Source organism: Lathamus discolor, chromosome 18 (genome assembly GCF_037157495.1).
Source record: "Lathamus discolor isolate bLatDis1 chromosome 18, bLatDis1.hap1, whole genome shotgun sequence".
NCBI lineage: Eukaryota > Metazoa > Chordata > Aves > Psittaciformes > Psittacidae > Lathamus > Lathamus discolor.
In genome coordinates, this window is record NC_088901.1 from 3379444 (window position 1) to 3405784 (window position 26341).

Genomic DNA, 26341 nt, shown 5'->3' on the forward strand with positions numbered 1-26341 from the left:
AACCGACTGCTTGTTTCGCTATCAGTCAGCCCCAGGACTGCAACAGCGTCGCTCCAGCTTAAATCTTGCTTCCTTCACCTTGTGACTTCAAATACCACTCTGTCTCAAGCAGTGGGAGGGGGAAAAAAAGCCCCCCAAATCCCATATTGCTCCTTACGGTTTTATTACTTAGGAAACTAAAGGGAGAAAATAAAGGTCACAAGAACTTTAAAACAACAGCAAAGTCTTGAGGATGGGAGAGTTTTAGAGGAAGTTACAAGCTTGAAATTACAGACTTGGGGTTTTTTAGGATGTTCCAAGACATTTCCAAACCACGGAAACCAGAACCCTCTGTGACTCCCTGCTCTCCCTCACTTCCCATGGGAAATTACTCAGAATTATCCCTCTTAGGCTGTCAAGAGAAAGCAGCTTATGAAATGTCAAACATTCACATGGTGAGGAGGAGGCTGTAACTGAGAACCCCACAAGTGCCTTCACTGGCCGTGGAAAGGGCTTCATAACCCCTTGATGTCTTGGGACCCCCTTCCTAATCTCTTCATTTATATACAGCGGCCAACTGCTGAGCATCTTGAGAGGAACCGAAGCACCACACCTAAGTCTGCACACCCAACGTGAGCAATACCAAACCACAACCTCCCAGGGCTCATGCGCAGCCCCGCGGTGCCATACTGCTCCCGGTGCTCAGCACCCACAACCCATGGGACTCTCTCTCCCCAGCTGAAGGGTTTGTTTCACCCCCACCTCAGATGGAGACATTATGCCTTGGGATCAAGTCAGACTGATGCTGAGCAGTGTACCCTAATGTCTAACTGGGGAATGAAGCATCTAGTTCCAGTACAGGTGACCTATGAGCACTGTGCGAGCTTGTTAGAAACTACCACCCAACTTAACGCCCCTACACACCAGCCGCTGCAGTCACAACTCTGCTCAGAACACAAGGGTTAACTGTGCTCTAAGGGATGGTCAGTGCTTTGTAATGGAAGACATTCTTTAAGCTTTTTATATTTTTGTATATACATACACATAAATGTCTCCATCTGAGGTGGTCACTGTGCCCATGCCCCAGCACAGAGAGGGAGGTTCAGCCCCAAACCCAGCTCAGTGGGCTGTCTCCAGAGAGAGCAAGACTAAGCAGGATGAGTCCAGAGGAATGACTCATGCTTTTGAAACCTGTTTTCTTTATAAGAGGGCTCTACAGAGATGCAGGGGAGTCCTGCACGATGTGCTACTGCTCTGCAAGGACCACAGACCCTTTGTGTCTGCTGCACAAAGAGGAGGAGGATGCTGGAGATGGACCCTTCATCAGGGACTGTAGTGACAGGACAAGGGCGATGGGTGTGCGCAGTGCAAGCGTTGGAGGTCACTTCATAAACCAGCAGAACAGGGAGGGGAAGACCTTAAATACTTTTCCCAGCTCCCCTCCCTTTGCTGCCTTGGTGCAGGTGCCTCATCCATCACATCCCTACAGGTTCCTTCTTCCCATCTTCCTTTTCACAGGGGGTCCTAACACAAACAGCAATTAAATCTTTTAATCTCAGTAATCCAATAGGTCTACCTAAGTAACTCCTCTGTGCTACCACCAATCCCATCAGCAGACTTCAGTGTGAAACTGCTGACACAACACCCACCAACAGCCAGTGCAATGTTTCATTAATTATCATCATTGATACCAACAGCAAATGTCAGACCTAATGAATGAGGAAAGCCATTGCCAGGAAGAGCTGCAAGGGGGTAGAGTCCCCCACACCCTGAACATTGACTTCCCGGAGGGTTTTTACTGTGGATGTGGATGTCTGCTCAACCTACAATCACCGGGTGAAGGCAGATGTCTTGGAGAGATGTGGCCAGTGGAAATAACAGCAATTCCCATTCTCCAGGAGTCAAGAAAGGATCTGCTTGGAAAGCAAGGACATTTTAACATCTGGGGGGTTAATTACTGGGTTTTTCATCCCCGGGGGAATCAGCTTTCAGGAGTGAGGAAGCAGCATCAGTATCAGGCCTCCGCACCATGGAGAACACAGAAAAACATCCGACAGCAGCACCAGTGTGGGGATGGGAGGAGGAAGCCGAACAGCCTTCGGCATGGTCAGGACCATCACCAGCACAAGCTGTGCTTCACCACACAAGGACCCCTCTATTGGAGGCAGGAAGGGATGCAGGGCTGTGAGCAGTGGGGAGGACTTGTGTTGGCAATGTAGCTCAGTTATCCTGGTTTTACTCACGGGATAAAAGTCTCTCCTGAACATCCCTCAAGGTTCTCACTTCTGCAGAAAGCTTGCACCATGGCTGAGAAGGAGAGGTACGCGCTGAAAGTGCCAGGAACAAAATAAATCCTCATCTAAAATCTTATCAGAGCTAGAACAACCAGGGACACTTGATCTTATGTCTTGGGCAGCTCTAAAGTCTTTCATTACTGGGCTCGCTGGACCAGAGTGGCTACAAGCCTGTACATCTGAATATAGATGATGTACAATTTATGGGTCCGTGGCCTTCTCACTTAACCCAAGTCACTGGCCCATGCTAGGCTTTGCCAACCTTGCTGTTTCAAGCAGGAGCAAACATTTAATATGCTGTCAATTGAGCAAATCTATTCCCCTGACCCCCCTCCTCCCTCCTTTCATTGGCTGTGTTCATTAATCACCCCCTAATGTCTTCCTGGCAAGACCTGTTCATTTTTACAGGGCTTGGTCAGCAAGTCTGCACTGGCCGCATCTTCCCCAGGCACTGGAGTGTAGCTCCCTTGCTGAGCCAATGGAGGCTGTGCCTGGAGGCAATGGAGTCATCACATGGATAGCAGCACTTCGGGTCTTTCTTAGCCATTTTGGTAGAGTTTGAAGGCCTCTGGCAGGGAAAGCATTGTGATAGATCAATGAAATCAGGTGGCTTGTGGATTTGGCTGATGTCAACGGAGTTCTCCACGCTGGCCAGGTGACTTTGGGCACCCTGCTCCCATAACTTGCTATCAAAAAGCTATTCTTTTGAGGATAACTTCCCTTCAGGATATGCTGATCCCACAGGAATAACACTTGTGCTAGAACAGGGGGAAAATACTGTATTAGGGGGACTATTGCCAGAAGGACCCCAGGCCTAGAGCAGTAATGGTGGTGCAGGTAACCAGACACTGCCGTGCTTGGACAGTGTACAGCTACCATCTGTAAAAACCACACATCCTAGCAGAGCAAAGCTGTGACAGCCAAAATGTCAGACAAGAGCCTATACCTTTGCAGTTATATTGAGTAAGCCTTACATTGATGTCATCCAAATGGAGGAAACAGAAGAAAGGTGGGGAAAAGGAGAACATCCATCATGCTGTATTATGGCAGGGTCTAGATACACAGAAAACAATGGAAGGCCTACCAAGAGAATCTCTGGTTTCTGAGACTGCCAGTGCAGTAGCCCCAGAGCAACATTTCTCTTTCCTGCAGCTACACTGAAAGGCAGAGAACAGGAAAAAGGGATTATCTTGAATGAGAACTATTGCCATCACTTGGGAGAGCAATATCAATTGCTGTAATGCAAGCCCATGTCTAAGCTGGCCAGCCAGGCTCTCTAGGGAAACCCAGGCATGCCAGTTCAGCAACAATATCTTAAGCACCTTTGTTAGGAAAGGATGAGTCACCCCCTGGAGAAACTCATCTTTTGCTCCACTGACTACAGAGGGAACACAGCCTCATCTTAGCACTGCATGAACAGAAAGGTTCGGAGGGATTATCTGGGACCAAAGCACTTCTTCACTCAAGCTGGTGGGATGCGCTGACAGCCCTGTACTTAGAAATGATCGAGTGGCTGGATGATGACTCAGTGGAAGACTGGAGCCAAACTGGCAAAGCAATTACAAATCTCTCCATAAGCGTGTGAGCGAGAACGTGTGCAAGACAATGGCTCTCCTTCCCTTGGTGACTTAGATTGATGGGCCTCTGCTATCCCCATCTTTGAAGAACCCACCGGTCGATACTTCACTTCTCTGTGCCCAGCCATGCCATCATCTGTGTGTCTGGCACCAGTTCTTGCAGGTGTAAATAAGAATCATTGCTCAGGCTGCCAGCCTCTCTGCCTGGAAAACATGAGGTTCCTTTCAGCTCTTGACATCCATCTGGATGCCTCCTCCCTTCTCCTGCAGCCCTTTGGTACTTACTCCTTCGCTGACCTCTTCCTCTGCACATTTGCATGTAACAGCAGGTCGCTGACCTGGAGAACAGATGCAGGATAGATGCATCCTGCCCTTCAAATGCCTGGCTAATAACAGAGAAGTCAGCCCCTTGTTAACATTGGAGTATGGTCTTTCCATTATGGGTCAGGAGGATGCTTCAGCTCCCCTTTCACTACAAGGCCACATGTGCCTTTTCTAGCTGGTGATGCGTGTGGGTTTGCAGCTTAACCCTGTTAATATATTCATGCACATTTCTCCTGTATGCTCCCTACAAAGCTGTCTGCCCCCTTAGCATTACAGTTACACCAATGTACATATTTCCCCCCCTGCCTTGGCATCCTTTCAAATACATCATGAATTTGCTGGGTGAGAAACCACTGTGTGCCATTCTTTACCTCTGTTGCTTTGCCACAACACCTGGGAGTCACTGGTAGTGTTAAAACAGAAGAACAAACCCAAGAAATACAAGAAACAGAGATGACCCCAACCTGCTTTACAAACAGAGGCTGGTGGCTTTGCTTTTCTACCCCTCATCACCCCTGGGCTGAGGGGGCTACGACAGGAAATCACCATTTGTATGCTCCTTTCTTGGATGTGGGTACAAGGAGGAGGAAGAGTGATGCATTTTGGCCACAGATATCCTATTCCAGTGAATTTTGGGGGATTGTGGAGGATAACGCAGAAGGGACAAGCTACTATCAAGTAAAGTATTCCTGGTTCCCCCGGATAGGGAGCCATCTCTATGGGGCAGGAATATATTCATAGGGGTTGAGAAAGAGACTCCCTGAAAAGCTGGCGGTGACAGAGAAGGGAAGGTCAGGGTAGGGAAGGCAAATTAATCAGGCTGGGTGCTGTTAGGAAACAAGCAGAATGATACTTAGCACTCCCAAAGCAATGTCCCCACCTTCCTGAGGGCCATGCACAGTACAGCAGCGTTAATGTCTCAAAGAAAGGCTCTCAGCAAGTAGAAACACAAACTTCTCAAGCAGGCGTGCCCTACGAGTGCAGTGTCTTAATGGAGGCACTTAGCTCCATGATAATATTACTGTTATTATTATACTACTACTGTGCCTGTTCCAGCACTGCAGCATTTGATTCCAATTGCCACTGACATTTTGAAATGTGCTGATACAACGAAACCGCATCTCCCACAGCTCACGGTTGAGCTGTGAAGAACTGCATCTCTCCCATGAGAGAGAATCACGGAATCCCAGCCTGGTTTGTATTGGAAAGGACCTTAAAGCTCATCCAGCTCCAACCCCTGCCACGGGCAGGGACCCCTTCTACTGGAGCAGCTTGCTCCAAGCCCCTGTGTCCAACCTGGCCTTGAGCACGGCCAGGGATGGGGCAGCCACGGCTTCTCTGGGCACCCTGTGCCAGCGCCTCAGCACCCTCACAGGGAAGAGCTTCTGCCTAATATCTAATGTGAAGAAGTCTGGAGACCTGTTATTAAGCTTCTCGTGCCCCTGGCTGTAATGTGAGGCTCCTGCCTGTTTATTCCCAGCCTAGGTAGTGTTTCCCAAAGAACTGATCAAATAGCTCATGTGTGTGGTTTCCAGCCTGCTTCCCTGTGTCCCACAAAACCACTGACCCTGACACTGCTGCTTGCTGTAGCTCTCCAATCCTGACCTTCAGCCTATGCAGAGTCTTCTAAAGCTTAGTCAAGACATGATGGACTGATGGCAAACCTGGCCCCCGCCAAAGCCTCCAGCATTTGGGCAACGTGTTGAACAGGAAGGAGAGTCTGCCACCCACATTCAGGTTGCTGGAGCAGCCAACTCCTGCAATGACATCCAGCACTGAAAACTCTTTGCTGCCTTGAGCTGTAATTTCATGCCAAAATACCTGGTGTGCACATATCTTGAGCCAGGCGCACTGGGCTGTCAAACAGACACAGGCTGTGCTCTTCCCTGGTGGTTCTGCAAAGACAAAGCTATCACTGGGTATATTTCAGTGATGGGGAAGGAGGGCTCAGGTGGGCAGTGTTGATTCACTACTCCAGGAACCCATCCATCGTGGTCTCTGGGGCTCACGATGCGGCATGAACAGCTCGAGGGCACTGCCCTGTCTTTCCTCTCTTGCTTTCTGGGCCTTGACAGTTGGGAAGTGCAGAAGATGCTCTAACATGCAAGTGCTCTCACTAAGCTGGGCTGCCTTTCCTTCTGGCAGAAACAACCTGCTGTGCAAGAAACCATGATCAATGACAAGAGAACTTGTCATTTGGAGATGTCAGAAAATACTAGGGCTCCAGTGTGCCTGGTGCTTTACCCATGCGTGGTAAGAAAGAACTATCTCTATGAACAAGCCAGGGAGGTATCTAGCTCAAGGCTATCCAGGACAGAACTGCTTTATTCAGGAAAAGAAGCCAAGTTTGACGATATTTTGTCTCCTAGACAACATCCAGGTTTGACTTGCTTCAAAGAAGGCTCCCAGGAGATCCCAGGCTATAAAACCTCCTCATCCTTGTCCAGACTGGGCAAATACGGGGTTGCTTTGCTTGGTTGTCTTACTATGGCCTTCCTTTTAGCCAGACCTCCATATGGACATCTCCCTCCTGATGGCAACGTCACACCAAAGTACAAAGAGCCAAAGTACTGGAAAACCAGGGCTGTGCCTCAGCTTCTCCCCTAATGAACCACTATAATGCCCTCCACAACCCAAACAGGCACTGAGGTTGTTCCTTTGACAGCTTACACAAGCAAGAAAACTCGAAACTACACAGCCGGTTATTGTGTGGCTGCCTCTGTACCTGTCAGCTCCTTGTGGAACACACCTTTGCTCTTCCTCCTATTACCTTCACTTTGTCCATCTAACTGCTCCTCTAATGAAACAGCTTTTGTGCCCTGGGCTGCGTTTCTCTTTCTTCAGTATCCCTTTAGCTGCTTTTTGTTTTCCTTACATACACCCCATATGTTCTTCTTGCCTTTCTATTCATGTACCAACCTATTTTTGCACATACCCTGCGTGATTCTCATCTCTTTCTTGAGACTAACACAACACTCTTCTATTTTGTCTCCAGACAGACAGGATCCCCAACAAACAACCCTCCAACAAACCCCACCCCCTGCAACTTGTTCTTTGCAGATTTTTATGGCTTTCACTTGATTATTTCATCCATCTCAAACATTACTATTTTGTACCCTTAAATATCCCAAAGCGTGTGGGGGCGAGGGTTGTGTGACTATCGCTTTGAAATGAAAGCCACAAGCTATATTGTGCTAATAGTCTATTACATTTTTCCTCATATTTACCTCATTCAGCAATTTTGGCCTTGATTTGACAATGAAAGTTAATGCTCTGATATATACATCCATACATCTATATGTATTTTCTGTTTTATTCCTTGATTAGAACTGTGAAAATTGTCAAAGATTTAAATTGAGTAAAGTGACAAACTGGGCTCTTTCTGCTGGCTGCAACATTAGCTTTAATTGTCTGCTAATAGCTCCCAGCATTTAGCTCAATCTTCCAATGCACAGACAAAAATGCCTTCCTAGGAGATTTTTGAGCGATAATGGGCTCCCTACTACCCATCCAGCAGTGCTGGTGGCAGCGGGATGCTCCTGAGTGTGCCATGCTCATAAGATGATGGAGATCAAAGAGTTTTGCCCTTGATGTTTGGTACCACTGACCTTGCCATTCTTGCTTCTCTGCTCTGCCATTGATGTCTGCTGGCCCACGTTGTCTTCTGTACTTGGGTCTCTCCTGCATAAAAGCAAAGACAAGGTGTATCATCCTCCCGTTACTCCAGAGTAATGTCAGCCCTCAGTTTGTTGTCACCACTCAGTGTTGGTCTAAAGAGATGTGACACCTGAGTTTGAACCAGAAAGCACAGTTTTGCCATGATCTGACCATTTCACAGGGGCACATCCATTGCAGTTACATTTTTGATGCACAGACTTTCCAAACCATTTCTTTCTATTTTCTCCTTTTGTTTCAAAGATGTCAAAGTACTTTGAGAAGACAAGAAACGGCTCATTACAACTTGCTGGGTTTGTTTTCGTTTCCTTTTAAACTCTTGATTCGCTAGAATCCCTTTAGTGTTGGAAACACATCAGAATTTCAAATGTGAAGCCTTCTGGTAAGGCTCAATGAGAAAGGGGTCTGGCTTCATCAAAACAAGATAGCTCAACAGGAGTGGAGTAAGCAGATTCAAAAGAATGGGCTCCGAATTCTCATTACTTTTGAAATGTAGTTTGAGCTTTTTATTGTGTTTATAATAAGATTTCTATTACTTCAGGCTATTTTGAGGACCAGGAAAAAAGATTAAGGGAGAAATATCAGAGCTTCCCATGAATCTCAAATCTTAAATCCCAATTATTTCTACAGAATTCATCCAGCACTGGTGGCATGAGATTTATTGGCCAGGTTGGATGGGGCTTCGAGCAACCTGCTCTAGTGGAAGGTGATGGAACTGGATGAGCTTTAAGGTCCCTTCCAACCCAAAGCAGTCTGTGATTTATATGATTCTCAACATTAAAACCGACAACTCCAACACCTACACTCAAAACAGGCATTCACATTGCTTGCTGTAGAAGTGAGGATTTAATAACCAAGACCTAGAGCATTGACATCTTCTCTGGATCCTGGATCTGCTGAACAGCTCTCTCCATTCTTTAGGTTTTTATGTTGGGGGTAAACATTTAGGAGCAAGCCCCATCAAACCTTCCATGTTAGACTGGGAGCAGTTCTGAAGCTGTGAAGAGCTTCCAGACTATTCCCTTTGGCCACATCTTTTTCAATGGCTCGTACCTGAGCTATGAACTGGAACCATGAATGAAGCTTTCTGTATGTTAAACAGAGCTGTAAAACAAACCTCAAAAGCCAAATAAAAACCCTTTTCATGTCCACAAAGAGCTGAGTAGTTCAGTAGTAAAGTACAGCTCCGCTCTTTGCTCAGATTAGAAGTGGGTAACCTCTATTTCTGTGTGTTTAACCTGAACTACAAAGTGTAGCGTGAACCATGCATCAGAGCACACGAGTTAAACAAAGCCTGTTCCTCTCTCCTAGGCCGTTTACAACACACGGCCATCTGCATTGATGGCAATCTGGAAAACCGAAATGACTAGGTTTGAACCCATAGTTAAGCCTCAGATGGTTCAGGTGTTGACTGCTGAGTAAAATCACATTTGAAATGCTGATAGCACAGACAGCACGAGATAAAGAGGGGAGAAAAGCTCATTTTCTGACAGCAGTGCTTTCTCCGGGAGCCCTGCTGAGCTGGGAAAGAGCAGACGCAACTGCAAGGGAAGGAAAGGGGCAGGAAGGGATCTCAGGAGGTCAGTGGGTCTTTCCTCTGCCTCGAGCCATAACATGCTGCCTAAACCACTCCTGACAGCTGCTTGTGTGACCTCCTGAAGCCTTTCAGCTCTGCACCATCCCTGGGCAATCAGCTCCAGCACTTCACAATGCCAGCTTTAAAGACAGTCTAATACCTAACCGGAATCCTTCCTGCTGCAATTTAAGCCCATTTCTTCTTCACCAAAATCATGACGAATAAATTTTTTCCCTTTTTCTTTGCCTTTTTCATATTTGAAGATTGTTACCTTGCCATGTCTTCAAGTTAAATAGTTGCTATGTATTCATTTTACCTTTATGCTGTGTTTTGAGGGTTGCTGATAGTCCCTATTGTCCTCTGAATGCCTTCCCACTGAGCCACAGTTTTCCTAAAGTAATGCATTAAAAACCTCATGCACATGTGGCCTTACTGGTGGAAGGCTCATCCACGTGCCTTGTGGCTGATATAGTCACTTATGCTTCCTCATACATCTGCTTCTTCCCCTGTGCCTGGCATTGCTGAATCATGTGTGGCTTCACATCAGCTACACATTCCCCATCCTTTCCTGCACAACATCTGCCAAGCCAGCTGTTCTCCAACCCACACTTCTGGATTACCTTTCCCAGGCGCAGGCTTGAGGCTTGTCCTTATTCAATCACATCCCAGCTTTTTCCAGCTTGATTCTCCAATTTGTTATATTTGCCTTGCACACAGCCTGTGCTCTCCAGCATATCTGGATCTCTTCCCATCATTACATAGCTCACAACCTTCATAAGATTAATCTCTATTCCTCTACCCATGTCACAGAATGGTTTGGGTTGGAAGGGACCTTAAAGCTCACCCAGCTCCAAGTGCTGCCACAGGCAGGGACCCCTTCCACTGGAGCAGCTTGCTCCAAGCCCCTGTGTCCAACCTGGCCTTGAGCACTGCCAGGGATGGGGCAGCCACAGCTTCTCTGGGCACCCTGTGCCAGTGCCTCAGCACCCTCACAGGGAAGAGCTTCTGCCTTGTATCTAACCTGAACTTCCCCTGTTTCAGTTTGAGCCCATCACCCCTTGTCCCATTGCTACAGTCCCTGATGCAGAGCCCCTCTCCAGCATCCTTGTAGCCCCCTTCAGACACTGCAAGCGGCTCTGAGGTCTCCATGCAGCTTCTCTTCTCCAGGCTGAACAGCCCCAGTGTTCTCAGCCTGGCTCCATACAGGAGCTGCTCCAGCCCCTGCTCATCCTCGTGGCCTCCTCTGGCCTTGCTCCAACAGCTCCATGTCCTTCTGATGCTGAGGACACCAGAGCTGCGCACAGTGCTGCAAGTGGGGTCTCAGGGGAGCAGAGCAGAGGGGTAGGATCAAGTCCTTTGACCTGCTGCTCACACTCCTTTTGATGCAGCCCAGGATGTGGCTGGCTTTCATTACAGAGCACATCAGATGACAGCAGAGGACAGGTCCCACGGCAGTGAAATTCACCCACCCTTTAGGTTCTGACATCTTTCTCTTTAGCTGCTATGGCAAATGCTGGTGACTGGCATCTCCCTGCTTCTCTGAAGCACAGCACAGGAGCATGTTGTGAGCAGTAAAGGGACTCAGAGGTTTTCCCTGTCTCTTTATCCAGTCCTGCTCACTAATGGCTGGCCAGGAAGCAGTGATTCGTTTCACACATCTAGTTTGTGAGATACCAAAATGCTGCTTTTTCTCCCCCTTCCATTTCCCAGTTAAATGCTCAGTAGATACAGAGGAAACCGCTCAGAAAACAAAACAAACACGGAACCGTGCAACGCAGCAAGCTAAAATCCTTCTAAATGTCAGCCGGTTCCTTTTGTGCCCCAGTCTTTTGAGGACAGGTTAGGTAAATGTAAAACAGTTTCTGAAAGGGAACTTGAAGCAGAGCTCTGCCAACGCCGAACCAGGGCTCCCTAAATGCTGTAATATCTTCTTGTCCTTTAAAGAGGAAGATTCAGTAGCATCAATATGGATCCAATATGCAGTGTAACTAAATCTGCTGCTTCTGCAGGGAAAAAAGAAACCCCAAACAAAGGAGCCTTAAAGAATTCCCTGGTGTCTGCTCTGGTTTATTTCCATTGTGAGTCGTTGCCATTGAGAACCCCAAGGAGCAGAATGAAGAGTCCAGTCCTCAAACCAATTGTCCACAAGGACACCCCGGGAACAGCATCACCGGTGAATAATGTCCCATCGAGGACAAAAGGACCGGTTCTCAGCTGAAATGATTCAACCTTACTTTAAACCCCAGCTCATAATTCACACCTCTGGAAGGGCCAACCTAATTTTCCTCCCACCACTTGGCAACAGACAAAGTATTTTCGGGCAAAACTTCTGTGTTTTTCCACTACAAAACCCATAGGCTGGGATTGATCAAATCCGACTTTGAAATTTCCCCTAAAAGCAGTTGAGAAAGAAATGGAACAGAAAATACAAAAGGAAAGCTTAAAAGACAAAGCAATCTGCTCTTAATTTTTCCAACTTTTTGCTTCACTGGAAAAATTGAAACATTTTCAATTCAGGTTAACTCAAAAATGCATTTTCCCCCCCGTTTGGCCACTGAACCACAAACCGCGTAGTCTCTTCGCTCTTGCTGGCACCTAGTTTTGTTCAATTGCTTTGGTTCATTGCCCCTATTTTCACGAGACAGCTACAGCTTTCTAATTGCATCTGATGTGTTTGTGAAGATATTGAGCAGAAGACTCGCTCCTCTGGCTGATTATAGGTTATGGGAGAAAAGAATAATCACTGGTCCACGCTCGCTATCATTTGTGGCTCCTCCTTCTGTCAGAAAATCCCATTTTATGATGAGTGAGATGTGGCTCGGGCACACGTTGGCTTCAATCATTCCTTAGCTGAAAAATACCCCCACAGACTGGAACTGTTTTGATTTGCCATTTGAAGTGATTTTTGTATCAGCTCCTCCACCCCCATTAGTATTAAAATGATATTCAGTTGTAAAAAGTTCAACAGGAGAGGGATATTTCAGTTACCAAGCCCCAAAGCTACTGCATCTCCTTGGAATTTCACTGAAAATATGGGGAAAAGAAAATCCCATCTCAGAACTGAACAAAATGAATGAGAAGACGGGAAGTCTCTCAAGAGTGGGCAAAATAATTCCTACGATGTGGGTTTAAAAATCCCTATTAGGAGAAATATCACCTGAGTCCAATGTCACACCAAGGGACCCCTTCCCCTGGAGCAGCTTGCTCCAAGCCCCTGTGTCCAACCTGGCCTTGAGCACTGCCAGGGATGGGGCAGCCACAGCTTCTCTGGGCACCCTGTGCCAGCGCCTCAGCACCCTCACAGGGAAGAGCTTCTGCCTAAGAGCTCAGCTCAGTCTCCCCTCGGGCAGGTTCAAGCCATTCCCTACAGTTCAAGCCTGTCCCTACAGGCCCTTGTCCCAAGCCCCTCTCCAGGTTTCCTGCAGCCCCTTTAGGCACTGGAGCTGCTCTAAGGTCTCCCCTTCAGAAGCCTTCTCTTCTCCAGGCTGCCCCAGCCCAACTGGGGGATCTTCCTTGCCCTCCTGCTTAGACCTCAACCCCACCACCTCCTTCTGTACCTCCTAACATGGCACGACCAAGCCACCCCACACCTCCCAGCACCGCCCTCCCTGCAGATCCCTGCTCTTTGCCCACAATATTGCATCATTTTCATGGCTAATAAATCCCCCATTTCTCCCCCCACCTCCCAGGTCTCTGCTTATCTCTCTCGCCCGCAGTGCTTTGACAGCTACTCTCCCCCCCCCAACACCTTTTGTCAAAACACCAGCTTTGATTTGAGCCAAGCAAAATCAAATTCGACATCTGATTGACAGCAGCCCCAAACAGATGCAGGCTTTGGCAGGCTGAGGTTACACAGAATGAGCAAACAGAGACACCAGCGTGGTCAACCGTGCTGCTGACACGTCGAGAAGAACCAGCTGGAAGAGTTGCTCGGTGTGGGTATTTTGGGCTTCCCATTTGTACCCTCTGATCAGCAGCCAAGTGACTTAAGTTCTACGCTGAATGGCAAAAATGACTTAAGTCGCACGTTTCTGTTTCAAAGAGCTCCCTGCCCCTCAGCGCTGCTCTTGTTGATCATAAAACTTGTCAAGTACTTGGAGAAAGCTGGAAAAGAAAGATAGAGTAGAGCTGGTGCTTGTTTTCTGTTCAGCACCAGCTCCTGTTTCCCTCCTCTCATCGGTGGGCTCTGTTTTCAAAGGGAACTCAAGACACAAATAAGGATGCGCAAACCTTTGTGGGTGCAAATGAGGACTGTGTCCATGACGAAAAGAACAGAGGCATTGGAAAGCTCAGTTTAATCCTTCCTTCTTCAGAAAGGGAACTTACAGACAAAGGAAAAACCATTACCCATTCCATCTTCATTACCAAGAGAAGCATTTCGGCTTGTGATTCACAACACACGAAGCCATTCAAACCATTCTCTGCAAATTACATGGTCTAACTGAACCCAAGCAACTTATCAAACAGCAACCACCAGCTAAACCCAGGGAGAACAAAGTCTTTCTCCTAATGTGTCGCTGCCTTGTGACCAGTTTCAGACGGGCCTATCCGGGGAAAGAAGTGACATTTGTCATGCCCAAAATAGCACCGTTTAGTGATGTGCTAGGGTGAGACTTCATTCAGTCAAAGCATAACCTTGTCAAAAGCTCTCATTTAAAGCCCCGCTATGTCAGGAAGTTGTGATAGTTAATTATAGCAGCGCAGCTTGATGGGTGCAAGCACCGTTGTGTGTGTGCTGATCTGTCAGTGTATGCCTGGGATAAACCTAACTGGGATTTAGGTGGTTATACTGATTTACCTCCACTCACAGCGAGTTTTGGTCTGTAACGTTAACTGCGTGCAAATCAACTTCTGACTGATGGATTATCCTGCAGCTCCCATGTGTTCTCAGGCATAAGGACAGGCTGGATGGAGATTTGAGCAAGTGGAAGGTGTCTCTTCCCATGGCAGGGGGTTGGAACTGGATGAGCTTTAAGGTCCCTTCCAACCCAAACCACTCTGTTGTTATCAGTGGTGCTGAGGGACAGGACTAAGCATCACAGAGAAACTCCCTCCTTTCCCTGTCCTGGAGGCAGCCACCGCCTCACACTCCAACCTGCAGCCTCACCAGCATCCCATACCCTTCACTGGGACCCCAGGCATTGTCCTGGTGCCAGGAAAAAAGAAGGCTTTTCAAGATGCACTTTGACAAGGCTTTTCCCTGTCAGAAACATGTTCTTCATTGTGCAGTCAACACCTTCACGATGCAGAGAAGGTCTTAGGGCTCCCCAGGTGCTGCAACAAGAAGGGCTATAGGGTTTCCCTAACAGCATCTGCAAAAGTGAGAGCCTGACGGCCCTGGGAATCCCTATTTGTGCCAGACTTGTGCTGAGTTTTGGGAGCCCTGAGAGCCCCAGCAGGCTGTGCGCTCTCTTCTACAGTCAGGGTACAGATGGGGGGCCCTTCTACACTAATCCAAGCCTAGAATCTTACTTGGTTGCCTATCCAAACCAGGACCCAGCAGGCTGCAGGAGCAGTCTTGATCCACCAGTTGTTAGATAGGATCCCATTCCTCTGCTCTATGGAAATTCTAATTCCCCAGTGATACGGAGCAGCCAGTGGGCATCTTCAGCTCACTGCAAGCTCCCGACGCTGCCTCTCACACGTGTTTCTGCTTTGAAATAATTCATCAGATCCCTTTCCCAAATCATTGTATGTGAATTGATTTCCCACCCCCAGACGCAGGGGGGTTGGCTTCCTTGTTGTCACTGCAGGCTTCTTAACAAGGGCATGAAAGAAACTCAAGCTGTGCTGCTAAGTTTGAGACACGCAGGGCAAAGCAGTCCTCTGATTTCTGCGGCTCCCACCCCACTCACTGCGAGTGCTATTTGCAGAGATGCTTTAAAGCCAAAAAATCAATGTGCAGTTACTGTTTACCATGAAAATGAACATTTCAGCCTCTTCCACTAAAAGGGGAAGAAATTTTCTAGTCACCTGCCATTTAAACAGCATCTCACACGCAGTCACTAATTTAATGCAAATCTCATATGGCTTCCTTGTATTTGTCATTTCAAGGCATTTTTGTGCTTGTAGTTTTTATGCTAATGATCCTGCTCCATTGCTAACTAGGTCTTTATACCTATCATTTCACTGATACTAGTAATTACAGAGTTATGTGTGTATTTATGGGTGCATGTTCAGTGCACTCAGCTCTCTGTCACCTCTTTTTTTATTGCTGCCTGAGAGGAGTGAGCTCTTGCTGTCAGCCTGACAGTGGGGTTTTGTTTGCGACGGCTTTCTGCAACTCTGAGTCAGATCAATACAGAAACTGCAGCAAATGGTCCAGGTGACAGCAAACACAGCTCCGGATTTGGGTAAAAACTGGAAAACCTGAGGATGGAAAATAAGGACAAAAAGTCTTGCTCTGCTCTGCAGGAGAAAAGGCTCTTCTGTAGCCCACTAGTGCCAGGCATGGACCTCATCCACCAGCACGCAGCACCCAGGCTGTGTCCGGGGTAACAACACTGAATCAGAACCACAGAGTGGTTTGGGTCCAAGGGACCTTAAAGCTTATTCAATCCCAACCCCTTGTCATGGGCAGGGACTCCTTCCACTAGAGCAGGTCCTGGACAGTCCGTGCTCAGCGCCTAGCATGGATTTCCTTGGTACTTACTGTCTTCCTCCATGCTTTTCCTACCACTTGCTGAATGGATGGTGTGCATCCCTGGCAGCACAAGGGTTTTAGGAGTCTGCTCAGAGAGCTGCAAGATGCAGCAGTTGGGAGTGCTGGGATTTGCTGGGATGGGGAGCAGGAAACTTCCTAATGCGCCCAGCTGGCCAGAAAGATGCAAAGAGCCCACCCAGTTCTTATTCTCTTAGGTCCCTCCTCATCCCTCAGCCAACACAATCGGTTTGCTCAACATCAGCAGCAACTGCTCTGCTGCTCCTTCCTACATCATTTCAAAGCCCCGTGGTACCAGAGTGAATCCCAATCCCAGTTTACACTGATGCAAATGGAGGCCAACCCAACTGCTTCAGCAAAGCACTTCCAGCACTCGGGCTCTTGATGTGACTCCCTGGATCCTCCTCCCATGGTCACACACAAGCACTAACAAACTGCGGCAGGAGGACTCTTTGCAAAGGGAACTGAGTAAACTCAATGACAGCCCGCAATGAGACACGACTCACCATCATTGCTGAGCACGCTGGGAAGAGATTTATGTGCGGCCCTGAAAAGACAGAAAGCCCCATTTTGTCCTCAGTGCTCTTGACAGAAGCATCACCTGCAAGTCACTCAGCCTCCAGTGAAAGCAGAGATGAGCAGCTGATGGCTTCAGTTCCCTACGGATCAGGCTGCTGAGGAGCAGCTGGGAATGAGGATGGCTCCCCTCCCCTTCTGCTTTGACAGAGATAAGGCTGAAACACCCTTCAGATTAGGAGGCATTCAGGCTGCTGGAAGGTGACTGGAAATGCTACACAGGATGGGAGTACAAAACATGGGCAGCAACACGGGGAGAATATAATTGAGAAGAGTCTGGCAGGCAGAACAAGCAAGATGGGAGAGGTCAGCCCCATGTGCTGGCTTCTGCAAGGGCTATGCAGGGAAACCTCAGGGATCCTGGCAATTAAAACGCTGGCACACAGGAGTTGCTGTCTGCATTACGGAAACATTTCAGAACTTCAAGCAAAATCAGGCACTTTCTGTACTTGGCACCGCACAAACATGTGAGGAGAGAGACTAAACAAAGCGCTTAAACAGCCCAAACCTGGGAACACTGAGGCACGGAGCAGCAGGTGATTTGCTGGGTGATTTTAGAGCAGCGCATCTCTCCCTACTCCCTGCTTCTCAAGCCAATGCCTTATGCTCCTGCTTGTGCTGCTCTTTGCACCATCACCTTGCACACACACCGAGCCCTGCGAGGGCACAGGAACCCCCTGAGCGAGGTGCACCCATGATGTCTCACTGCAAAACAAGGCAGAAGAGCTGTCGAGAGTCAGGACCGAGGATCTAGCTGCTCATCCAGGCCCAGCTGGCCCCAGGAACAAAAGCCTCTGGTCCTTCAGAGGAGATGGGTCTTGCCCAGGGCACAGCAATGCAGCTCAGCTCATTCGTCTTTCACATCTTGCTCCCTGATCCAAAGTTCAGGCAGTTTTTGCACTGCCAAAGCCACGGGTGCATTGAAGAGATATTAAAGCCCACCAACGGGCTGGTGCGAGGGTGAGAGAGGGAGAGAGGCTTTGAATCTGAACTGGAAAGCAGCCAGAAACCAGCATTTGGGCTGATTTGCATGAAATGTAGATAAGCACCATCAGTCCCCTTGAATTCAGATGAGGCACTTGCGCTACTGAACGGCAACTCAGAGGCTCCAGCAGCAGAACCCCAGAGGCTGATGTGCTGCGACCCCACCTCAACTATTTCACCTTCCAGGTTGTTCTAGGTGATGCTGACCCACCAGACAGTCACAGGGCTGTCCCTGACACCTCATTTCCAGCCACACCAAGAGGGTACTGATCACTACCAGTGTGTTCTGCCTGCAGACAGGAGCTAATGTGCCTTGTGGAACTGGTTGGCAAAGGCGTGCAGCAGCAGAGGAGAACCTCACCCTGAGGTGGGAAGAGGGTGTTGAAGAGGCAGAGCCAGGTCTGACGGTACCATCTGTACCTGCTATGGTCTTTGTGGCATCATTTCCACAAGTGCAGGCTGGGTCAGGGATAGACCAGTGTCTGTAAGTCACTATCGAAAGAGCAGAGCTAAACTGTGACTTCCCATAGAGCCAGCTTTAAAGTGGATTCTCTGATGTTTAATATAGGCTCAACCCCATAAATATTATCACTTGCCTCTTTCACACATAGCTTAGAAATGACCAACACCTTTGAAAAGCTGTAATGGAGACACACACATGCAGAACATCCTGGCACAGTCACTTTTCCTCTGGCAATCATGTTTATAAGCTTTTAAACAAAGATACACTTAGTTCCATTTGATGCTTTTAAAATGCAGATACTGTACAATCCGAGCAATTTAATTACTAATGATCAAGAAGCATGTTGGGAAACAAACCCCAAACCCTAAATTCAACAGTTCAACAAATTAATCTGTTCTGTACACATCCATAATTCCCTTAGCAAAAAGCTGGGTAATGCATCAATCAGCATCCCTTGCTCCTTTACTTGACAAGTATAATTTGTTTTTAATATCTACCCTTTTACAGCACTCCAGCAACTGTTCTTCACTAGATACTCTCCAAAAGTTCATGAGTGTTTAGCAACAAGAGGCATCACCACAGTTCTGGGCTATTACATCCATGTGGTAAAAGCAGAAAGAGAAAAGGTAGCAAGAAAGGAGGATAGATTTTTGCGAGTGCCGAGAGACACAGATTATTAAGGCTCCATTGAATTATTCTATTCACCAAAAGGCTAAAAAAAGAGTGGGTTTAGAATAGCTCCAAATCTTTCTTTCTTATTTCTTGAAGAGGAGACAAAGAAAGAAATGAAATACAAATGAAATTACATCAAATTAGTTCCTGGACTGCTTAATATGGTATTTTACCCCCATTTAAAACATCCCTCAGGAGACCAGGCTGATTTAATAAGCCTAATGAACGGAGAGGTGAAGACTGAACTGCCTTGATGAAAGCCCAACTTGGCCGGGGTTGCACGAGCTTAGGAAACTTGTTCCAGCTTCTTAAAAGGAGCCTTTTAATCCATTCTTGAAACGGAAAGGATCAGGCAGAAGATATTCATAAAGGGGAAGAAAAGACACAGCTACGTGATGGGCACTGCTCTAATCACAGCGTCTAATTGCAAAGAGAAAGGCAAAACTGTGACCGCTTAACTGGTGACTTTAATGTGGAGACAGACACTTGAAGTCAGAATGAAGGACCTCTTTTCTGCACCTCTAGTGCTGTAGTCTGCAGCGTCTGACAGCTTTCCCTGCGCACTGCAGCATCCCAGGCATAGAGATGGGCTTTAACTTGGATTTGGATGGTTTATGTGCTGCTGAGCTACTCTCCAGGCTTCTCTTCAAGGCTGAATTGAACTGTGCCCTCTGAGACCTTTCTAGACAACATGAAACAACTCATGTCTGAGAATGTCCAAGCTTGCATGACTTTGAGCTATCATGAACTCAACTCACGGGCTGCTGACATTGGTAGCTGGTTCTGGTGCTCCCTGGGCCTCCTTTAAACAGACCTTTAGGATTTGCTATTCCAGCAGCTAGGTAGTAGAGACAGACTTCCCTCCCTCCTTGCAGAAGAGGGGATTAACCCCTCCTATTCCACAGTGAATGCTGCTGAGATATACAAAACCTTCTGCAGCAACAATAGCTGCTGTGAAGAAGCATTAAGTCCCCCAGGGTCTGCCCTGAGCCATGGAGACCTTGATGGACCTTCTTTACCCATCTCCCCACACTGGAAGCCACCAAATGTTAGAGCTACTGCTCCATCAACCCCAGCTCCTAACCAAACCCAACTTCACCCTTGTCTGAGCAGAGCCTACATAGAGAGACATTGAGCGTGAACCACTCACCTGAACACAGCTTGGAGAGCAGCAGAAGAGAGACCATGTCCTTCACAGCCCTTTTTCAAGCCCTGGTAATTACAGCCCCAAAGGATTTCAGCTGTGATTGTCAGAGTATAAACTCATCCCTCCCACACCATCCCAGCTCTGGCTGCCTTGTGTTGAGATATGAGTTGTATGAATGCTTCTAGGACCATGAGCACACATGTTCTGGTTTACTGTCAGAGGATGCCTGGAGTCCTATGGCTCAGAGAAGCCATACTATGAAAACCCAAGGTTTTTGAGGCTGCAGACTTTCCTGAGCTCCACTGAAGTGAAATGTAAACCTGTGGATGCCAATGGTGAATTGTGACAGCTCTTCTCATCCTGTAAATGTACAATCCTTCATCAAATGGACAAGCAGGAGCTAATCTGAACTGCATGGGCCCAGATTCAGATAGTAACTACATGTAACAGTGATAACAGTAAGGATAGGGAAGAAAAGATACCTATGGAGAATGCACTGCCTCCACCCCTGAGCATCTGCAAGAATGGTTAGGAAAAATATCTGCCAGGAGCAACACAAATAGCATTGATCCTGCTGTGGACAGAGAGATGGAATCGATGACTTCCTAAAGGCATTTCCAGAATTGCTCTCCCAGCATTTTACAGTTGAATATCAGTAAATAAATATTTGATGGCATATAGCAGCAAAGGGCTTGGGTTAAGGGGTAAACCCCTCGCATTTCTCAGAGCTTCTTGGCTAGAAATGCATCTGTTGCTTCATTTTGTGTCAGGAGTCCACGGTGTGAATGGCAAAACAATTCTGAGCCTGGGTAGGACTCGTTTATAATGGAGATGTCTTTGACTTGACAATGGTTAAGGATGCTTTGATACATGGGTTAGTGGTGGCCTTGGCAGTGCTGGGGAACGGTTGGACCTGAGGAGCTTAAAGGTCTCTTCCAACCCAGTTGATTCTGTGATTCCACGATTCTTCCTTCCGGCTCACCAGTCCTCACAGCTATTAAAAAGCTTGCTTCTATTTTGCCAGTTCAGTTTTCAGAGTCATTCCAGGCCAAGTCCAAAGGGAAAGTCACTTTGTCTTTAAGCAAAAACCCAGATCCCACCCCCCCAGCTGCTCTGATGTGCCTGTTTGGGAAGAAGCCCCAGGAACAACTGAAGCCGTTAACACAGAGCTCTGAGCACAAGACATGAAACAGAAGCCAGGCAAGAAATTATTACTTCTGTTTCTATTCCATTATGCTTTATGCTAAAAGACTTAAATGATCAATGCTGTGTTAATAAATTTCATTTGGCTCATTTAAGAGATGACTTAGTAGAGGAGTGAGTTTGGCCATGACCAGTAATGAATTAATAACAATGCAAGGAGCACATTCCCTTACAGAAATACTCTATACTGGCGTAATTCTTTATTCACTGATGCTCTGCAGGACTGCGCTGCTTCTTTATGAGTATAGGTGTAGCTCTGATTTGGAGACAGGCATAAAGTGTCCCTTCAAACACCGGCTGAATGAGGCTCTGCTACCAGACCCCACTGGAGAGCTAAACCTCAGAGCACAGAGCTTATATCCCAACTGGCCTCAGTCCTCCTGTTGTTTCCTCACTAATGACACTAATTTCCCTGTGCTTTGCAGCGTGTGGGCTTGAGATGAGAGCGAAAAATGAAGTTTGTCAGCTTTGTTCAGCTGGATCCTAGCTGCTGCTGGCATTTGCAGTGCAGCTCCTTCAGCTGCTGGCCCCAAACTCCTCCTCCTCAAACCGAAAGCATAGAATCCCAGCCTGGTTTGGGCTGGAAGAGAACTTAAAGCTCCTCCAGCTCCAACCCCTGCCATGAGCAGGGACCCCTTCCACTGGAGCAGCTTGCTCCAAGCCCCTGTGTCCAACCTGGCCTTGAGCACTGCCAGGGATGGGGCAGCCACAGCTTCTCTGGGCACCCTGTGCCAGCGCCTCAGCACCCTCACAGGGAAGAGCTTCTGCCTTGTATCTAACCTGAACTTCCCCTGTTTCAGTTTGAACCCATCACCCCTTGTCCCATCGCTACAGACCCTGATGAAGAGCCTCTCTCCAGCATCCTTTTAGCCCCCTTCAGACACTGGAAGCTGCTCCGAGGTCTCCAAGCAGCTTCTCTTCTCCAAGCTGAACAGCCCCAATGTTCTCAGCCTGGCTCCATACAGGAGCTGCTCCAGGCCCTGCTCAAACTCGTGGCCTCCTCTGGCCTTGCTCCAACAGCTCCATGTCCTTCTGATGCTGAGGACACCAGAGCTGCGCACAGTGCTGCAAGTGGGGTCTCACAATAGCAGAACAGAGGGGCAGGATCCCCTCCTTTGACCTGCTCTCACGCTCCCTTTGATACAGCCCAGTATACGAGCACTTTCTGGGCTGCAAACACCACTTCCAGACCATGCAGCAAAGGCAGCTTGCTTGGGGCGGACATGCTGCGTGCCCAAGTCTCAGTCCCAGTTATTGCAGTGCTGTCAGACAGCTTGTGCATGTCAGAGGGAAAGCGCTCTTGGCTGGGGATGGGGTCACGCTGACCTCCCATGGAGCTTGCTGCTTCCAGCATCTTGGCCAGCACTTCAGCAGCAGCAGTTTCTTTGAAATGAGGTTTGTTCTGCAGGGCTGTTTGTTCTGCAGCAGGCACCGTGCCACGAGCAGCGAGGCAGCATGGGTGAGATGTGGCAAAGCAAGGCGAGATGTGAGCCCGAGCGAGGAGATCCTCTGCCTTGGGGCATCCGCCTTGGGGCACGCAGGATGGACCAGACAGCGCTCTCCCTCAGCTGCTCAGGAGCTGATGTTGGTACCAGCATCACTGGGCAGTGTGGGCAGGGAAGGAGCACACTTCTGCTCCATTAGTGTCTCCTGTGTCTGAGTGAGGAGCTTTGCTTGGTCTTTTCTTCTCTCTTAGGGAGGTCTGCCCAGTGCTGAGCATCTCCAGGAGCAGAAATGCCACAGACATTCCTTACCCCCTTGATACGCATCAGTTTTGCTTAGGGTTATAATGTTTCTTCTGGCACTTTAACAGCATTTCCCTGCTGCAGCCCCAGCCTGTTCTCATGTTGTTGTCAGTGACTAATGAGGATAATTTCTCCCCGCTTGCCCTGTAACAGCCTCTTCTAGTTGCAAACAGCATTCCCGCCTCCGTACAGTCATCCAGGCTCCAGCCTGAGCGCCTGCCTTTCACAGGCCCAATTCCCAAAACCCTTTCATCATGTCTGTGCCTCCCCTACCACCATGCGCTGCCGTAGGTTCAGGATATGCATCCAACTTCATGAAGGGCAGAGAGGATGGAGTTGGGCTCTGAGCAGCTTGGCTTCGGAAAGCCCAAGAGACCCCATGGCTGGTCATGCTGGAGGGGAGATAACTGGGGGTGATACAGGTAATGGGAAGCAATGTTGTTCAAACAGGGCAGCTGGACCTGCAAACACTGTGCGTGAAGCTCAGGCCGTGCTCTTCACTGTGCTCTGCTACACAGATGTCCCTGTAAAAGCCCTTTTGGCTGCTCTAGCCTCACCTTAGGTCGATGCAGAAAGGCTCCTTTTACACAGGCAGGTGAGAAAGTAAGAACAGGGACAGAGACCATGTTCTTGCAGTGCTTGGAAATGTCCTCTCAGACTAACTGCAGGGGCCGTGCTCGAGTAGGGATTCCCACAGCAGTATCCCATGCCAGCATTGCCATTTGCTGTTTGCTTTCCTGCAGCACAAATCTCGCTCACCAGTGGCTGAATTAGTGCCCTATATCCTGCCAGGCTGATGACTTCTGTAGGTCCTAGAGGTGAACTGAGAGACCCCAGGAGAAAAAGTTGCTGAAAACGGGGGATTAAAGTTATTTCCACAGTGGAACTTGCACTCCTCAAGTATCAATCTGCACCTCCATCTAGTGGTTAGAGCTATATAAAGAGGGTACGAGCTGCCTACAGCAGAAGACACCCCTCTCTCTGGTGACAGCAACTCCCACTGCTCACCCCAGAAGGTCCCATCTGCCTGTCCAACTGCTGGCCAACTGGACACAACCTGTGTTTGATCAAGTCCCATCCAACACTTGCTCCGGAGACAGCTGGAAACCTGGGGAAACTGAGGCACCCCAAACGTAGCAGGGCATGTCAGCCTTTGAAAGCATCCCTCTCCAAAGCCACTGAGATCCCAAGGTGCAGAAGCCACCTCGGCTCCACTCTCCCTCCCTCACTGCAGTGACCATGTTGGGTGGCTCCGTTTCTGGGCTTCTTCTGGAAGGGGCAAAGTTACCACTGGAGGAATCGGGAACTAGGCTCTCTCCATTGCCTGCCCCTGAAGACCTGCGCCCGCTCCTTGCCAGCCTTGGCTCCTGGGACACCAGCACTGCTAAGCAGTTCGGGGTGCGGAGCGCAGAAAACTGTGCCAGACCTTCTAATACCCAGGCACAACCTGCCTGGAGCCCTATCGGAATATAGATCATATGAGGGTGCTTGACTATAACAGAACTGCCCCTAACTAACCACAGGGTTCCCTCTGCCTTAGAACAGAGGGCTCAGACCTCCAGCAGAGATTTAGTGACTTCGACAAACGATGGTTTTACAACTTGAAGCATGGGAGTTCTCACCCAAAAGTCCTTTTGGTCCCTCTCTCCCCCACTTGCGGAAACAAAACAGGAGGCAGGTTTCTGATTAAGATGCACAAACAGTTCTATCCAAAAACCAATGCAATAAAATGTGCTGAGTAAAATCACTGCTAAAGCTCGTTGCGGTGCTTTATGGGGCTGCTCTGAGAGTGTGAAAACCCGTTTGCTGCATTTTATTAAATGATGAAAAATGCCAAACTCGCAAAGAAACTGTGCAGTGCACGTGGCTCGACTGCCTCTAGTGAGAACATGACTGAGCCTCTGTGAGGCGGCAGCGAGGGAAGGGGAGATGTCTCACTGCGCTGCTGCCACGCTGCGCTGCAGTGATTCCAGGGCAAAGCGACCCACAATAACAGCAGAGCTTCCACCCAGCCCCGCTCCAAGCTCACAACTGACCTGGAGTAGGCCAAGTACAAAGAGCACTGGAGCCACAACCCCAGCCCAGGTGCCTCAGACTCTAAATGATGTTTTTCTCTATCTTTTGGCAGCTTATGTCCACAAACCGTGTGTGCAAGCTGAGCATCCGTGGTGCCCTTTGTGGTGAAGCTGGAGGATGGGGTACCATGAGCTTCAAGAAGCCAGCCCAGTCCCGGAGCAGACCTGGTCAGGGCTTGGCTACAGAAGCTTGTTCCAATACTGATCTGAAACTTATTTGCTGAGGGACAGTTTCCACCTGCTTCATCAAGGCAGGAGCAAGAACCAGTGATGCCAGCTTTGGGGGAGCTGCAGGCACCCTGAGCTCTGCAGCACTGGCACGCTGGCATTGATGTCCCCTGCTGAGGTGGCACTTTGCCCTGCTCTCAAACCTGTGGTACCTACCTCTGACGAGGCGTAGGTGCTAATCAAACCCAAGATTATAGTGGGGCAGTGAGGAGTGCAGGAAATGGCATTTTATCATCAGAGAGCCTTCTGTGCCAGACAGAACACTTACCGAGCATCACTGCAAAGGAGCTGGCTTTTCGCGTCTTACACTTACGGGAAATAAAAAACCCCTATCACTTGAAAAACACCTTCTCCTGTTAAAAGATACTGTGTATGGCTGTTATTAACTGGGCAGTGCTGCTTTCAGTTCAGATCTACACCCACCTTGGTCTTGGGTCACTCAGTTGAAACCTAAGCTCTATGGATTGGAGGGTGCAAGGGCATCCAGTTACTTTTCTCTTCTGCTCCTGGGCTGGGGTTTGTTTCCTCTTTGCTAGCTAGGAAAGAAAAGAAAATACAGACTTTTTGGCCTGTGCACAAGACAAACCCTGCCATAAAGTTTTGTATGAAACAAGCAGTGTGTGGTCCTTTCAATGGCCTTCCAGGTAAGGCAGGAAAAGTGCAAGCATTAAGATAACAGAGAACTGGTCCCCAAGGCTTAAGGAGTCAGGTAGACTCCAACTGCAAGTACCCAGAGACCCACACACTGATGGGCTATAACAGGAGGGAGGTTATCAAAGCTGTGGCTGCCCCATCCCTGGCAGTGCTCAAGGCCAGGTTGGACACAGGGGCTTGGAGCAAGCTGCTCCAGTGGAAGGGGTCCCTGCCCGTGGCAGGGGTTGGAGCTGGATGAGCTTTAAGGTCTCTTCCAACCCAAACCAGTCTGGGCTCCTGTGATTCTCTATGTGCAATAATCTCTGCTTCCTGAAATTTCCAGTGTGGTTGTTGAGGCAAAGAAGTCAGTTCTTGTCCGTGCTCCAGCGAATCAGAGATGCTGCATAAATTATCACTTACCTCAGTGCCTAATACCATGTTGGAGCTAAGCACATATTAAAAACTAGACAGGTGCTAAATGCAGCTTTCATGTTTGCACTGATACGATGATCGTCCTTCTCCTCTGATC

At 48.4% G+C, this 26341-nt stretch overlaps 1 long non-coding RNA gene across 2 annotated transcripts in view; it reads right to left on the minus strand.

The window, feature by feature from the left end:
* Window positions 1-26341, minus strand: part of LOC136023422 (uncharacterized) — a 114348-nt gene that overhangs the window by 46823 nt on the left and 41184 nt on the right. For both annotated transcript variants that reach the window (XR_010616583.1, XR_010616584.1), the window contains exons 3-4: window positions 25603-25715; window positions 7783-7855 (exon numbers count right to left, since the gene is read on the minus strand). This is a non-coding gene — a long non-coding RNA (uncharacterized LOC136023422). The remainder of the gene's footprint in view (window positions 1-7782; window positions 7856-25602; window positions 25716-26341) is intronic.